Genomic DNA, 18,608 nt, shown 5'->3' on the forward strand with positions numbered 1-18,608 from the left:
GCAACTGAGAAATATTTTTAAGAGATTATAGTTGAAAATTTCCCTAATATGGGAAAGGAAACAGTCAATCAAGTCCAGAAAGCACAGAGTCCCATACAGGATAAATCCAAGGAGAAACATGCCAAGACACATATTAATCAAACTATCAAAAATTAAATACAAAGAAAAAATATTAAAAGCAGCAAGGGAAAAGCAACAAATAACATACAAGGGAATCTCCATAAGGTTAACAGCTGACCTTTCAGCAGAAACTCTGCAAGCCAGAAGGGAGTGGCAGGACATATTAAAAGTGAAGAAAGGGAAAAATCTACAGCTGAGATTACTCTCTCCAGCAAGGTTCTCATTCAGATTAGACAGAGAAATTAAAATCTTTCCAGACAAGCAACAGCTAAGAGAATACAGCACCACCAAACCAGCTATACAAAAAGTGCTAAAAGAACTACTCTAGGCAGGAGACACAAGAGAAGGAAAAGACTTACAATAATAAACCCAAAACAATTCAGAAAATGGTAATAGGAACATACATAGAGATAATTACCTTAAATGTAAATGGATTAAATGCTTCAACCAAAAGGCACAGACTGGCTGAATGGATACAGAAGCAAGACCCATATATATGCTGTCTACAAGAGACCCACTTCACACCTAGGGACACATACAGACTGAAAGTGAGGGGATGGAGAAAGATACTCCATGCAAATGGAAATCAAAAGAAAGCTGGAATAGCAATTCTCATATCAGACAAAATAGACTTTAAAATAAAGACTATTACAAGAGACAAAGAAGGACATTACATAATGATCAAGGGATCAATCCAAGAAGAAGATATAGCAATTGTAAATATTTATGCACCCAACATAGGAGCACCTCAATTCATAAGGCAAATGCTAACAGCCATAAAAGGGGAAATCGAGAGTAACACAATCATAGTAGGGGACTTTAAAACCCCACTTTCACCAATGGACAGATCATCCAAAATGAAAATAAATAAGGAAACACAAACTTTAAATGATACCTTAAACAAGATGGACTTAACTGATATTTATAGGACATTCCATCCAAAAACAACAGAATATATGTTCTTCTTAAGTGCTCATGGAACATTCTCCAGGATAGATCATATCTTGGGTCACAAATCAAGCCTTGGTAAATTTAAGAAAATTGAAATCATATCAAGTATCTTTCCAACCACAATGCTATGAGACTAGATAAAAATTACAGGAAAAAATCTGTAAAAAATACAAACACATGGAGGCTAAACAATACACTACTAAATAACCAAGAGGTCACTGAAGAAATGAAAGAGGAAATCAAAATGTGCCTAGAAACAAATGACAATGAAAACACGATGACCCAAAACCTATGGGCTGCAGCAAAAGCAGTTCTAAGAGAGAAGATTATAGCAAAACAATCCTACCTCAAGAAACAAGAAACACCTCAAATAAACAACCTAACCTTACACCTAAAGCAATTAGAGAAAGAAAAACAAAATCCCCCCAAAGTTAGCAGAAGGAAAGAAATAATAAAGATTAGATCAGAAATAAGTGAAAAAGAAATGAAGGAAACAATAGCAAAGTTCACTAAAACAAAAAGCTTGTTCTTTGAGAAGATAAATAAAATTCATAAACCGTTAGCCAGACTCATCAAGAAAAAAAGAATTAGCCAGACTCATCAAATCAATAGAATTAGAAATGAAAAAGGAGAAGTAACAACTGACAAGGCAGAAATACAAAGGATCAGGAGAGATTACTACAAGCAACTATATACCAATGAAACGGACAACCTGGAAGAAATGGACAAATTCTTAGAAAAGCACAATCTTCCAAGACTGAACCAGGAAGAAATAGAAAATATAAACAGACCAATCAGAAGCACTGAAATTGAAACTGTGATTTTTAAATCTTCCAAGAAACAAAAGCCCAGGACCAGATGGCTTCACCGGTGAATTCTTTCAAACATTTAGAGAAGAGCTAACACCTAACCTTCTCAAACTCTTCCAAAATATAGCAGAGGGAGGAACAGCTTTTTCTTCATCTATTGCAATGATCATATGGTTTTTATTCTTCAGTTTGTTAATATGGTGTATCACACTGATTGATACGCGAATACTGAAGGATCCTTGCATCCCTGGGATAAATCCCACTTGATCCATTTAATGGTGTATGATCCATTTAATGCGTTGTTGCATTTGGTCTGCTAGCATTTTGTTGAGGCTTTCTTTGGTTTCTCCGGTTTTGGTATCAGAGTGATGGTGTCCTCATAAAATGAGTTTGGGTGTGTTCCTTCCTATGCAATCTTTGGAAGAGTTTGAGAAGGATGGGAGTTAGCTCTTTTCTAAATGTTTGATAGAATTCACCTGTGAAGCCACCTGGTCGAGGACTTTTGTTTGTTGGAAGATTTTTAATCACAGTTTCAATTTCATTACTTGTGATTTGTCTGTTCATATTTTCTGTTTCTTTCTTGTTCAGTCTGGGAAGGTTGTACCTTTCTAAGAATTTGTCCATTTCTTCCAGGTTGTCCATTTCATTGGCATATAGTTGCTTGTAGCAGTCTCTTATGACCCTTTGTATTTCTGTGGCATCTGTTGTAACTGCTCCTTCTTCATTCCTAATTTCATGGATTTGAGTGCTCTCCCTCCTTTTCTTGATGAGTCTGGCTAAAGGTTTATCAATTTTGTTTATCTTCTCAAAGAACCAGCTATGAGTTTTATTGATCTTTGCTATTGTTTTCTTTGTTTCTATTTCATTTATTTCTGCTCTGATCTTTATGATTTTTTTTCTTCTACTAACTTTTTTGGGGTTTTGTTGTTGTTGTTTTTGGTCTACTTTCTCTAGTTCCTTTAGGTATAAGTTTAGATTGTTTATTTGAGATTTATCTTGTTTCTTGAGGTAGATTGTATTGCTATAAACTTCCCTTTTAGAACTGCTTTTGCTGCATCCCATAGGTTTTGGGTCGTCGTGTTTTCATTGTCATTTATTTCTAGGTATTTTTTGATTTCCTCTTTCATTTCTTTAGTGATCTCTTGGTTATTTAGTAGCATATTGTTTAGCCTCCCTGTGTTTGTCGTTTTTACAGTTTTTTTCATGTAATTGATTTCTAATCTCATAGCATTGTGGTTGGAAAAATGCTTGATATAATTTCAATTTTCTTAAATTTACCAAGGCTTGATTTGTGACCCAAGAAGTGATCTATCCTGCAGAATGTTCCATGTGTACTTGAGAAGAAAGTGTAATCTGTTGTTTTTGGATTGAATGTCCTATAAATATCAATTAAATCTATCTGGCTTATTGTGTCATTTAAAGCTTGTGTTTCCTTATTAATTTTCTGTCTGGATAATCTGTTCATTGATGTAAGTGAGGTGTTAAAGTCTCCCACTATTATTGTGTTACTGTTGATTTCCCACTTTATAGCTCTTAGCATTTGCCTTATGTATTGAAGTGGTCCTATGCTGGCTGCATATATGTTTATAATTTTTCTATCTTCTTCTTGGATTGATCTCTTGATCACTGCATAGCATCCTTCCTTGTCTCTTGTAATATTCTTTATTTTAAAGTATATTTTATCTGAGTATTGCTACTCTAGCTTTCTTTTGATTTCCATTTGCATGGAATATCTTTTTCCATGCCCGTACTTTCAGTCTGTATGTGTCTTTAGGTCTGAATTGGGTCTCTTGTAGACAGCATATGTACAGGTCTTTTCTTTGTATCCACTCAGCCAGTCTGTGTCTTTTGGTTGGAGCATTTAATACATTCACATTTAAGGTAATTATTGATATGTATGTTCCTACTACCATTTTCTTAATTGTTTTGTGTTTGTTTTTGTAGGTCTTTTTCTTCTCTTGTGTTTCCTGCTTAGAGAAGTTCGTTTCTCATTGGTTGTAGAGCTGGTTTGGTGGTGCTGAATTCTCTTAGCTTTTGCTTATCTGTAAAGCTTTGATTTCTCCAGCAAATCTGAATGACATCCTTGCTGGGTAGAGTAATCTTGTTTGTAGGTTTTTCCCTTTCATCAGTTTAAATATATCCTGCCACTCCCTTCTGGCCTGCAAAATTTCTGCGGAAAAATCAGCTGATAACCTTATGGGGATTCCTTTGTATGTTATTTGTTGCTTTTAATATTTTTTCTTTGTATTTAATTTTTGATAGTTTGATTAATATGTGTCTTGGCATGTTTCTCCTTGGGTTTATCCTGTATGGGGCTCTGTGCGCTTCCTGGACTTGATTGACTATTTCCTTTCCCATGTTAGGGAAGTTTTCAACTATAATCTCTTCAAATATTTTCTGTCACTTTTTTTTTCTCTTCTTCTCCTGGGATCCCTATAATTCGAATGTCGGTGCATTTAATGTTGTCCCAGAGGTCTCTGAGACTGTCCTCAATTCTTTTCATTCTTTTTTCTTTATTTTGCTGTATGGCAATTTTTTCCACCATTCTTTCTTCCAGGTCACTTATCCATTCTTCTGCCTCAGTTATTCTGCTATTGATTCTTTATAGAGTCTTTTTAATTTTATATATTTTGTTGTTCATCACTGTTTGTTTTCTCTTTAGTTCTTCTAGGTCCTTGTTTAATGTTTCTTGTGTTTCCTCATTCTATTTCCAAGATTTTTGATCATCTTTACTATCATTACTCTGAATTCTTTTTCAGGTAGACTGCCTATTTCCTCTTCATTTTTCGGTCTTGTGGGTTTTACCTTGCTTCTTCATCTGCATCATATTTCACTGTCTGCTCATTTTGTTTAACTTACTGTGTTTGGGGTCTCCTTTCCACTGGCTTCAGGGTCATAGTTCCTCTTGCTTTTGGGGTCTGCCCCCAGTGAGTGAGATTGGTCCAGTGGCTTGTGTAATCTTCCTGGTGGGATGGACTAGGGCCTGTGTTCTTGTGGGTGGAGCTGGACGTTGTCCCTCTGATGGGCAGGGGGCTGCATCCAGTGATGTGTTTTGGGGTGTCTGTGAGCTTAGTATGACTTTAGGCAGCCTGTCTTCTAATGAGTGAGGTTGTGTTCCTGTCTTGCTAGTTGTTTGGCATGAGGCATCCAGCACTGGATCTTGCTGGCCAGTGGGTGGAGCCAGGCCTTAAGGTTGAGATGGAGACCTACGGGAGACCTCTCACTGATTAATATTCACAGAGGCTGGGAGTCCTCTGGTGGTCCAATGTCCTGGACTGGGCTTTTCCACCTCAGAGCCTCAAGCCCGACCCCTGTCTGAGCCCCAAGACCCTGCAAGCCACACGGAATGGAAGAAAAGGGAAAAAAAAAAAGAACAGATAAACAAAAGCCCTAGAGAAATGGTAAAAGCAAAACCAGATAGACAAGAACAAACAAAGAAACACATACACAAACAGAAAAAGAAAAAAAAAAGAGAAAACAAAAAAGAAGAGTACAACCAAACAAATAAATGAACCCCAAAACAAAAACAAACACTAAATCTAAACTAACATGAACAAAAAAAAAAAGACAAATCAAAAGCAGAAAACAAACTAAAAAGGCAAAAAAAGCATAAAACAAACACACAAAAACGATTTTTTAAAAAATATAAACAAAAGAGAGATTAAAACAAAAGGAAAAAACCCAAAACAACAAAAAAGTAAAGTAGAAGTAGAAAACATAAAATAAAAAATGTATTAAAATAAAATCATAAAAAAGAAAAGAAAAAGTAAATAAAAAATAAAAGTTAAAGGAATAATAAAAAAACAACAGAACAAAATGAAAAAAATAATAGTAATAATAATAATATTTTCCTGTGGCCTCAGCTGTCAGTGTCCCTGCCCCCACAGTGAGCCAAAGCCAATCCCTGCCTACCCAGGAAGTCCTCCAATACTTCTAGGTAGGTCTCTTGACCTGCTGTGGGCACTGTGGGGCCAGCTTAGACTCTGATCTGGCCTTACTCCCACGTGTACTTACTCCCAAAGTCCACAGCCTCAATTGTGGGGACACTCATTGTCTATTCAGACATTCCACAGATGCAGGGTTTACCAAGCTGATTGCAGGATTTAATTTGCTGCTCCTGTGGCTGATCTGAGAGACTCTTTTCTTTTCTTTTTTCCCACTGCCCCTGAAGTTCAGCTTTGGTTTTGGCCCTGCCTCTGCATGTGGGCCACCCTCAGGCATCTGTTCCATGCCCAGGCAACTGGGGGCAAAAGTAGTGGCTGATTAGGGCTCACTTGCTCACTCACAGGCCAGGTAGAAGGAGGGATACGGCTGTCACAATTGGGATGTGCGGGGAGTGCCTGTGGCAGCAGAGGCCGTCAGGAAGTTTCAACAGCCTGAGGTGGGCCGTGTGCTCTCCCAGGGAAGTTGGCCCTGGATAGCAGGACCCTCAGCAGTGGCGTGCTGCACAGGCTCCCAGGAAGGTGTGGAAAGTGATCTGCACTTGCTCACTGGACCCTTGGTGGCAGCGGTGGCAGTGGTAGCCATTGCGCCTGCCTCTGGCATCAGAGGTAACAACCACGGCTCACTCCTGCCCCTGGAGCTCATGTAGATGGTACCCTGCCATCTGTGAGAGCATGGAGCAAGAAGATCCTATGGAGGGCCTCGTGCACCTCACTACAATGGTCCCTTGCCTCTCTGGTGGGCCCAGGCTACTTCCCGGACTCCTTCAACTCTTGCACACTAGCCCTCTCAGGCTGTCTTCATGCAGCCAACCCCAGTCCTCTTCCTGGGGTCTGACCTCTGAAGCCTGAACGTCAGCACCCAGCCCCCACCAGCCCCAGCATGCAGACAAGTGTCTCAGGCTGGGGAGTGCTGGTTGGCACCACTCCCCTGTGTGGGATTCTCTCTGCTTTGCCCTCCACACTCCTGTTGCTGCACTCTCCTCTGAGGATCCGAATCTGCCCCCTATCCCCACCAGTGAGGGGGCTTCCTAGTGTGCAGAAACTTTTACTCATTCACAGCTCCTTCCCAGAAGTGCAGGGCCCTTCCCTATTCCTTTGCCTCTCTTTCTTTTCTTTTGCCCTACCCAGTTACGTGGAGATTTTCTTGCCTTTTTGGAAGTCTGGGGTCTTCTGCCAGCGTTCAGTAGGTGTTCTGTAGGAGTTGTTCCACATGTAGATGTATTTTTGATGTATTTGTAGGGAGGAAGGTGATCTCCACATCTTAGTCCTCTACCACCTTGAAGGATCCCCTTTTCTGCCCATTTTTTGATTGGGTTATTTGGGTTGTTTTGATATTAAGCTGTGTGAGCTGTTTGTTGTATATTTTGGAAATTAAGCCCTTATTGGTTGTTCATTTGCAAATATCTTCTCCCAGTCCGTAGGTTATCTTTTCATTTTGTTGACGTGCAAATGCTTGTAAGTTTGATTAGGTCCCATTTGTTTATTTTTGCTTTTACTTCTTTTGCCTTGGGAAACTGACCTAAGAAAATAAGAAAACATTGGTATGATTTATGTCAGAGAATATTTTGCCTATGTTCTCTTTTAGGAGTTTTATGTTGTCATGTCTTATATTAAAGTCTTTAAGCCATTTTGAGTTTATTTTTGTGTATGGTGTGAGGGAGTGTTCTAAATTCATTGTTTTACATGCAACTGTCCAGCTTTCCCAACATCATTTGCTGAAAACTGTCTTTTGCATTGAATGTTCTTGACTCCTTTGTTGAAGATTAACTGACTGTAGGTGTGTGGGTTTATTTCTGGGCTCTCTATTCTGCCATTGATCCATATGTCTGTTTTTGTGCCAACATCATGCTGTTTTGATTACTGTAGCTTTGTAGTATTGTCTGACATCTGTAAGGATTATACCTCCAGCTTTGTTCTTTTTCCTCAGGATTGCTTTGGCAATTCTGGGTCTTTTTTGTTTCCATATAAATTTTAGGATTATTTGTTCTAGTTCTGTTAAAAATGTCTGGGTAATTTGATAGGGATTGCATTAAATCTAGGTTGCTTTCGATAGTATGGCCATAACAATATTAATTCTTCCAATCCAAAAGCGCAAAAAGATATACGCACCCCAATGTTCATAGCAGCACTATTTACACTAGCTAAGACATGGAAGCAACCTAATTGTTCACCAGCAGATGAATAGATTAAGAAGATATGGTATATATATATACAATGGGATATTACTCAGCCATACAAAAGAATGAAATTCTACCATTTGCCTCAAATAGACCTAGAGAATATTATGCTTAATGAAATAACTCAGACAAATACTGTATGATATCACTTATATGTGGAATCTAAAAAGTAATACAAATGAATGTATATGAAAAACACAAACAGACTCACAGATATAGAAAACAAACTTGTGGTTACCAAAGCAGAGTGGGAAGGGGAGAGGGACAAACTAAGGGTATGAGATTAACAGATACAAACTCCTATGTATAAAATAGATAAGCAACAAAGATATACTGTATAACACAGGGAATTATAACCATTATCTTGTAATAACCTATAATGGAGTGTAATCTGCAAAAACACTGAACCACTATGCTGTACACCTGAAACTCGTATGATATTGTTAATCAACTATACTTCAATAAGAAAAATTAATAAGAAGAAAAATAAAAAAGAGAATATAAATATGTAAATAGTCATGCTTAAATATTTAAGACCACTCCCTCAAAAGAAAGCTAACTGATACTACCCTAACACAAGAAGCCAAATATATTGTTAAATACATCAATATGAAATTGAGTAAAAGTATGAACTGGTAAAAAAAAAAAAATTAATTAAACAATAGGCAGAGGACCTGAATAGACATTTTTCCAAAGAAGACATACATATGGCCAACAGGCACATGGAAAGATGCTCAACATCACCAATCATCAGGGAAATGCAAATCAAAACCAACCATATTGAGATATCACCTTACACCTGTCAGAACGGTTGTTATCAAAAAGACAACAAATAACCAGTGTTGGTGAGGATGTGGAGAAAATGAAACCTTTGCTCACTGTTGGTGGTGATGTGAATTGGTGCAGTCATTATAGAAAATACTATAAAGGTTTCTCAAAAAATTAAAAGTAGAACTTCCATACAGTCCAGCAATTCCACCTCTGGGTATTTATCTGAAGAAAACAAAAACATTAATTTGAGAGATATTAAGAGGTACAAACTTCGAGTTACAAAATAAATGAGTCATGGGGATGAAATATTCAGAATGGGAAATATAGTCAATAATATTTTAATAAATTTGTATGGTGACAGATGGTGACTAGACTTATCAGTGTGATCATTTTGTAATGTATAGAAATATCAAATCATTATGTTGTGCACTTGGAACTAATGTAGTGTTGTAGATCAATTATACTTCAACTAAAAATAGATAATAGGCAATGGAGTTAGGTCATGGTTTTAGGGCTGTCCTCTGGGCAATCTGGTGGAGCATAGTGAGCCGGTATCTTTGCACTCCAGCTCAAAGTTAAGGCAGCACCTGAGATCTGAGATTGAATTGGGATGATCATTAAGAGAACCCGAGATAGAAATTCAGGTGCAAAAGCTGGAGAAATCAGACAAGAGTGGAGGTTCTAATCACAGCTTGTAACGCCAAGGCGGGAGGACATGCAAGGCCTTGAGAACATGGCTTTTTATTACAGGCAGTGCGGAGGTAGTTGTCAAGGACCAGCTAGAGCTCAGATAAGCTGCTCCCCCACACAGGAGCCCTTAAGGAAAATAATTTATCTTCACAGTCTTGAGACTCTCACATTCCTAAGCAGGAAAAGTAGAAAGTCAGATTTTTTTTCCTGTGTCTGGCTACCCTAGAGTGAAAAAGTAAAAATCATAGCCTGAGAAAGGATAGGACGTATTACTCTCAAGATACATTTACTAGAAGGGTTTAAGTGAATAGTTAGTGAGCTCACCAACACAAGTTATACAGCTCATAAACTTGGGTTTCCTGACCGAAATCTACCTTCATAACTTGTCACATATCCTTTCATCTAAGGAACCTTAGCTCATAAAGAATGAATTCAAATATTTTAAAGAGAACCATCAAATTTAGTTTCAATTGGAAATTGGAATGGGATTTTATTGCATGGCTACCACTCAATTCCAACTTGGATATTATTGGCCTAAGACTAACTTTAATTCAAAACACTATTTGAAACTAGCTCAGATGAGACTTCATGGTGGTGCAGTTGGTCTCTACCTATCTGTTTCAGGTTTTGTGACAAGTTGGCACACATTTTATGTCTAGTGTATCTGACTGTCACCCTTCTGCATAATTTACAGTTTCCCAAGTCAGAAAAACATGGCACTATCTTTGTGCTAGACAGGTTATATAAACATTAACATTTTATTTTATAAATAAAAATTTTGCTAATTCTCCAATGCAATAAACACTTCCATGCTCAGTAGAAAGGAAACAAAATGCCATGCTATATAGTAGAATTGGAAGAACTTTGCTACTGTGTTTCTCAAGCAAAATCTTTGCCAGCCAAGCAATTAATAAAATTTGTAGAATTTGAAGTGATTTTGCCCACGATGGGGAGTTTATAGGTTTAAGCAAGTAGAAGGGTAAAAACTAAACTGAGAACTTACTAAGGCCAGAATTCTATAAACCTTTTTTGTTTTACAGTTGTTGTAACTATTCTTATTTAACAATTTCAATAACCCTAAAAGATATTTATACTTGTATCTACATTAAAGATGAGAAAAAGCCCTGAACCTCATAAAAGTTAAGTAATTTGATCAAGGTAACTTGGCTGTCCAAGATTTACTCAGGGCTTGAACCCAGATCTGCCTGACTCCACAGCCCTGGCTTGGTCCATGAATAAGAAAGTGATGCATAGTGACATGGCAGGCACTACTTGTTGCCTATGCAGCATCCATTCTCTCTTCTTCCTTCTTAATAAAATCCAGATGTTCTTAAGGTATCCACCCTCCCCACATCACCATGTAGGTCAGAAGGAGACTCCATACCCCACTCAAGGGGTGCTTGATTGAATGATCATACCATTTTCCTTGCAATGATTAGTGTAGGGTGGAAAGGTGACTCATTTCTGGCCAATAGCATATTAGGGGAAATCTGGTGGAAGGGCAGGGGATGGGAAATGCCTTGGGGAAAAAACGTTTCCTCTTTCTTTAGAGTGAACGAAACAAGAAACAATTCTTTTCATCTTTGGGATATGGATTTGTCTGGAAGTGATGCCTACCAACAGCTTCATACCAGCCTGAAGAAAAGCCTCTGCCAAAGAGGGCAGAGAAGAGGAATGAAAGAACCTTGGAATTGATCAATTGAGTAACCCTAGATTCTGCTCTACCCCTGGGCTTCTCCTTATGAGATAACACGTTTGTGTTTTTTCTGGTTTCTGTTAATTGGAACCGAAGGCATCCTAATGATATAAGTGGATGCCAAGACTACATGTAGCAAGACTTCATTAACTATTCCTTGTAGATTTTAAGTATGACAGAAGGTACCAAACTGAAGTAAAGTCACCCAGGTAGGGCAGCTGAATGGATCAAAATGGCCAGGACTTGTCACCAGGACTTCTAAAGCAGAAGGTTTAGGAAATCGGGGACCAGCTGACACAAGGACAGGAACATTTGCAGGAATGAAACCTGGGACTCATAGCAATGCAACCTGGTTGGTTTAATAAGCAGAAGTTAGGCCCTGTAACAGACACAAAGAACAGGTGGTCCAATCCTATCAAGCTGAGGTCATTTACAAGGAAATAGAAAGGAACTGCCTGGCAAGAGCCAAGTTAACTAAATTCATCTTCTAAGAATTTCTTCCGGGCCGTTAGTTTTTCATCTAAAAGAAAAAATTTTAACTTAATTACTCCCACACTCACTCTCAATTCATTGGCTTAAGGATTTAAATTTAAAGGACTAAAATGTTTATGTTTAATATTTAAAACCTAATTAATTAGCAGCAGTTTTAATATATATAATATCTCAATGAAGATTTTACGTATATAAGCTATTTAAGTTATTAACACAATATTTGTATTTATCAGAGAAAGGGGGGAGAGAGAGAGATTGAAAGAAGAGAGAAAAAATGCTAAGAAATTCCATATCTCAGTCATAGTTCTTGCCATTAGTCATATTCCTTGTTTTCTCCTATTACACAGAACAAAGAAACACATTTGCAGCGTCTTATGATTCATTGCATATTATTTGTTAGAAATAATGAAAATGCCTCCAAAGAACCAAAGTACTAAAATAGCTTCCCTGAGAAATTGAAGAAAGTCGCCACTTAAATGTAGAATTACACAAACAAATGAATACCAAATTACCAATTATCTTCTTCTACATTCTGGGTTTTTTTTCAGTGGGGTTAACTATGAAAACAAGCCATCTTCAAAGTAGACCTAAGAGGAATGGGAGGACGTTGCACCCTGACTTCAGAAATTCATCTGACTAAATGTGATTCTTTTTATTTTTCAAGACATAAAAGGCATATGAATAAGCATATTTTACTTAAACATTATATTTATATTTCGTCAGGTAATAGAAACTGCAGAGGTAGTGGGTGTGTCATCTGATAATGAAGATACAATAAGGAAGTTTTTACCTATGCTCTTCTAGTAATCACTGATGAAATCAACAATAAAATTTCTGGTTAAAAGAGGAGAAAATATAAACTTTTTTTAATAAATAAAAGGGTGGTGGTGGAAACAGCAGCTCTAAGGATAAGCTAACACAGTTATACCAACCATTGTGCTGGATATTGTTTTCAACCTATATGTTACCAAAAATTAGAATTCCTTTTAATAAGACATTTTGACTCAGGCAATGGAAGGTGTTGTGACTCTGTAGTGTGTCAAGTTAGCTAAGCTGGAACCATGTTTCCCAGAATTTTTTCTTTGTATCATTCCAGGTCAAGATGGGCTTCAAGAGAAATTTGCATGAGATTTGAAAGGCAGACATGAAATATTAGTTATTCTATGCTCTGAAAGTTGCTCTAGAACCAGACACGTTGCAGCTCAGACGTTTGCTGCTCACTTACTAGCTCACCTTGTTGGCACAGGGCAGCAGCTGGGAGCACAGCTCCTCCAGATCCCACTAGATTTTCTTTTTCAGTTTAGAGGATACAGTCTACCAAAGCAATAAGGAATGCACTAGTGAGAAGCTCTGTGGTGACTCTGCTGTATAAGCTAAGGCTAATGGTAGAAGAGGCCAATGGAGATCTGAGCTCACTAATAGTAATGGGAATAATAGGAAGCAAGACAACAATAGCCGAAGGATGACCTAATAATCATGACATTTAATAATCATAAGACAATAATCATAATAATCACAATTGTGACTGCAATTATCCTAATGAGTGGCAAAGATGGAGGTGGCATGGGTGCCTGAACTATAGAGAGATGTGGATAATAAAATATAGTATTCCTATGAACAAAATAAGCAGGTAGGAAGGGTAATACTCTATCTGTAGAATCAAGATAAATTATCTGAATTCTGAAGGAAGTTGTCACAATGAAAAGTTGTGATGCCTTAAATGACTTCTACACTTGAGCCATTTTTCAGACCCAGAAGCTATTGGCTGAAAGATAGCTGCATCTCCTGGAGGGAGGACCCATTAATACTATAGCATGTGTAGAGTTATGTTCCTCACAGATCTTCTCCAGGGTTTCTACAGTCATTTACTTGGGTAACTGTACTTTTTAAAATTAATTTTTATTGGAGTATAGTTGATTTACGATGTTGTATTAGTTTCTGCTGTACAGCAAAGTGAATCAGTTAAACATATACATATATTCACTCTTTTTTAGATTATTTTTCCATATAGGTCATTACAGAGTATTGAGTAGAGTTCCCTGTGCTATACAGTAGGTTCCTATTAGTTATCTATTTTATATATAGTAGTGTGTGGGTAACTGTATTTTGAGAAGACTATTGGAAATAGGGCTCCAGTTGGCATTGATACCCACTATTAGAGTGGCAGAATAAGGAGACCAGATAATAAAACAGAATCCTCTGGGTCTATGGACCCATGTGGTGATTATTGTCCTGGTCATCAAATATGTAATTAATTATAGTCATACTTGGTAATTGGCACAAACCCAACATTGGCTCCTTGACCTATGGTGTGAGAACTCTCATACAGGGAAAAAACAACTGGCAGCTTCTAAAACTACTACCTCTCCTAAGCCAAGGTAATAAACCATATTGGAAGGTAAGCAATGACATCTTTAGGTGTTATCTTTAAAGACTTAAAAGATGCAGGGGAGCTGATCTCCCATATATCTCTGCTTGGTATGCCTGCAAGCTTGGAAGTACAGGACAGTTTATACCTCCAATGATGAGTGGAAGCTTAAATCATTAATGTTAGCATTCTCTTCTTTCTAATGGATACACTTAAGCTATAAATTTCCTTCTAAGGTAGATCAAGTATTCAAACTTAGGATAGCTCTAATACCATAGGTGAAACATTTGCCATAAGGAATATTGATTTAACTCACTATTATGTTAAGAAGACAATAATTACATGGCATTCCATTTTCAGGATCCATATCTATAAATGTTTACTGATTGCTTACCATGTATCAGCATTATGGTAGATACTAGGTATAAAATGATAAACTACTTAAACCCGATTAAACTTTCAATCCAGGGGGAAACACAGAAAATTAGTAAGGAATACAACCAGAAAGCATAGAGTTATAATCCAGCAGAATGTGCTACGGTGGAGATCCCAGGAAACACTTGACCTGAAACCTAGTCCCCCTAAAACCAAGTTCCTCTGCTGAGTGTATGATTAACCTCTGTATCCAAAACTTTACTCTCTTTCTTTTCCTGAACCTGTTCCCCTCAAGATTGAGGAGTATCAAAGGAAAGGGGGAATTGAAACTTTACACCAGTCCCTGTGTCCCTGTCCTTTGAAATAAAAGCCTTTTGCTTTAGTCTCCCAGTTCTCCCTTGAGTCTCTAAAGGCTGACTCAAGTGTTAATGATTAGGAAATGTGAAGATGTAGAAACAAAGAAGAGCTGTTGGGCTGGGAAACTGGTAACAATTTAGACTATAAATCATCCACATAGCAGAATCACATAACTCACAGTTCCCTGAAAGATATAAAGGCCTGACACACTAAGTTGTTTTTACAGGAAGCAGGCCCCCAACAGATGAAAACTGCTGACTGCAAGAACATAGTCCCTAGACTGGTTGAAACCAGAAGGTTGATGATGCTTGAAATTTCACCTTGATGCCAACCAATCCAAGAACTGTGCACAAGATGCATGCTGCAGCCCCCTCCTTCACACTGTCCTTAAAACCCCTTCCCTGAAAGCCATTGGGGAGTTTGGGTCTTTTGAGCATAAGCTGCCCATTCTCCTTGCTTGTTGCCCTGCAATTTATGCTGTACTTTCCTTCACAACCCAGTGTCAGTAAGATTGAATTTACTGTGCATGGGAAAGTGGACCCAAGTTTGGTTTGGTAACAGACCCAGAGTTGGATGGAGTAAGGAATTAATGGTAAGGGATCAGAGGAAAGTTAAGTAGTAGATGTTACAGGAAAGAAGGCAGAAAAATATTTTCAGGCAGAAATACATCTTTACATAGGTAAAGAAACAATGTGGTGAATGGCAGGAACAATTAGAGGTAACTATTCTCCTGTTCTCAAGTTACCAAGAGTAACTTTCTACTAGAGGAGCACTTCTGTGATTTTTATATGTTTCACTTAGGGGAAGAAGAGAGGTTTATCCCATGAGTGACTTTGGGAGAAGAGAATGAACATGCAAAGCTCTGTTCTCTCTCTCTCTCCTTCTCTTTGTATATCATCCTTCTTTCAGGAAGAGGTGGTCTGCCTTACCTCTGTGGTAAACAGATTAGAGCTCAGGCCGGCTATTTAGAAGTAAATTCAAAGCCCTGTCTCTCTCTAGAAAGTGTACCCGTTGTGCTGGCCCAACTCCCCCTCAGGCTGGTTGTCCCTGAAGATCAATACTTGTTGGGAGAAGGTTTTAAGAGGCTAACTGGGGCTTTGAAGACACAGTATCTAATCTAGTTTTTCCAAAATTAAAGCAAATACTTTAATCTCTCTAGCTCACACCTTTGTATATTTTTTCAACTGAGCCTTAACAAAGGTAAAAGAGAGTTGAAACTTGATTAATCATTACTTCTCCAAACCCCTTCAGGTATTAGTATTGGTAGATTGTAAACTCTGAAGGAGAGGGTTTTGAGAAATGGCATTGTCAAAGTCAGAGAGAAACTTGCCTTCACAGTGCTAAGAGCACTACTGTTGTACACCAAGAGGAATATCTTTAGTCATGGAGTCCTGGCCCTTCATGATATCATACCTCAGTTTCACTGACATTTAAATTATCAAATCCTCAAATGCCAATTGATGCTAACTACTGGTGCAGTTTTTTCAAGGTTCCCATCCCAACCCCTTGCACAACTCTTTTCAGCATCCTCAAGTTGTCTTTATTTTGAGCAATAGATGGTGTATTTAAACCAGTCAATAACAAAGTATGACCAAAATAGTAATGCAGGAGACCCCAGCCTCATCCTTCCACAAAGATCAACAAGTAGAAAGGTATCTATGAACAAAAGCAGCTCTGGTAGAGCTCTGAAGCCCACTTAAGAAACTTCAGAAACACAATGGAACAAAAAAGCCTGAGAATACAAAAAGAAGAAAAGGAAGATAACTTCATTTTACTTGCATCATCCCATCCCCCAAGCTGGCATAGCTCAGCACAAAGAGGGAACTCTCCAGAAAGAGTTCCCCTCATCAGGGAAGGAAGAGTGGGATGAGCTACTAGCTTCCCCAGAATTTCAGGGCACTGAAAAAATGTCTTTTTTCAGTTTCATCCCAGATGAGCAAAGGTGAAAAATATACAGAAAGCTAGGCACAAGGAAGAAAGCAGGGGCTACCAATAGCAGCCACACAGCAGAAGCAATTGTGATTCACAGTGACTTGGACTACAGACAAACCTAGCAGCTTTTGCCACTGAAAAAACCAATGGACAGAACAACCACCACAGACTCATAGTACTGGAAGTCCTAACTAGATCAATAAGATAAGAAATAGAGATAAAGGGTATCCAAATAGAAAAGAAAGAAGTAAAATGATCCCTGTTTGCAGATGACCTGATTTTATATTGGGTTGGCCAAAGAGTTCATTCAACAAATTCAGTAAAGTTGCAAGGTACAAAAGCAACATACAGAATCAGTTGCATTTCTGTATGTTAACAATGAAATATCTGAAAAAGAAATAAATAAAATCATCCCATTCACACTAGCATCAAAAGTAATAAAATACATAGGAATAAATGTAACCAAGGAAGTGAAAGATGTCTACAATGAAAACTCCAAGACTTTGATGAAAGAAATTGAAAAAGACACAAAAAAAGGGAAAGTTATTCCATGTTCAGGCATCAGAAGAATTAATATTGTTAAAACGTCCATACTTCCTAAAGCCTTGTATAGATTCAATGCAATCCCTATCAAAATTCCAATGGCATTTTTCACAGAAATAGAACAAATAATCCTAGAAGTTGTGTGGAACCACAAAGACTGAATAGCAAAAGCAATCCTATGAAAAATAGAGCAAAACTTAGGGTATCACACGTCCTGATTTCAAACTATACTACAAAGCTATAGTAATCAAAACAGTATTGTATTGGTTAAAAACAACAACAACAACAGACAAATAGCCCAATGGAATGGAATTGAGAGCCCAGAAATAAATCCTTGTGTATATAGTCAACAAATATTTGACAAGGGAGCCAAGAATACTCAGTGGGGGAAGAATACTCTCTTTAATAAATGGTATTAAGAAAATTGGAAAACCACATGCCCAAAAATAAAATTGGACTCCTACCTGACACCACTCACACAAATTAACTCAGAATGAATAAAAGACTTGAACATAAGACCTTAAACTATAAAACTTCTAGAAGAAAACATAGGGAGAAAGCTCCTAGATGTTGGCCTTGATGATGATGTTTTGTATATGACACCAAAAGCACAAACAACAAAAGAAAATATCAACAAGTGGGACTACATCAAACTAAAAAACTTCTACACAGCAAAAGAAACAAAATGAACAGGCAACCTACATAATGAAAGAAAATATTTGCAAATCATCTATCTGATAAGTGGTTAATATCCAAGATATATAAAGAACTCACATATCTCAATAACAACACAACAAAAAATCTGATCAGATAATGGGCAGAGGAACTAAATAGACATTTTTAAAAAGGAGACATCCAAGTAGCCAACTGGTACAAGTAAATGTACTGGACATCACTGATCATCAGGGAAATACAAATAAAACCACAATGAGATATCACCTTATTCCTGTTAGAATGGGTATCACAAAGAAGACAAGAGATAATAAGTGCTGGCAAGGACGTGGAAAAAATGGAAGCCTTGTGCACTATTGCACAAGGTATATAATTTTTTACAGCAACTATTCTCCAAACAGTATGGAGGCTCTTCAAAAAATTGAAAATAGAACTACCATATGACCCAGTAATCCCACTTCTGGGTATATATTCAAGGAAAATGAAAACAGGATCTCAAAGAAATATCTTTACTCCCATGTTCATTGTAGCATTATTCACAATAGCCAAGATATAGAAACAACCTAAATGTCTGTCAATGAATGCATGGATAAAGAAGTTGTGATATATTTATACAATGTTATATTATTCAGCCATAAAAAAGTAAATCCTGCAATATGCTACAATATGGATTGACCTTGAGAGCATTATGCTAAGTGAAATAAGTCAGAC

This window comes from Balaenoptera borealis (genome assembly GCF_965194805.1).
Source record: "Balaenoptera borealis genome assembly, chromosome: 11".
Lineage (NCBI taxonomy): Eukaryota > Metazoa > Chordata > Mammalia > Artiodactyla > Balaenopteridae > Balaenoptera > Balaenoptera borealis.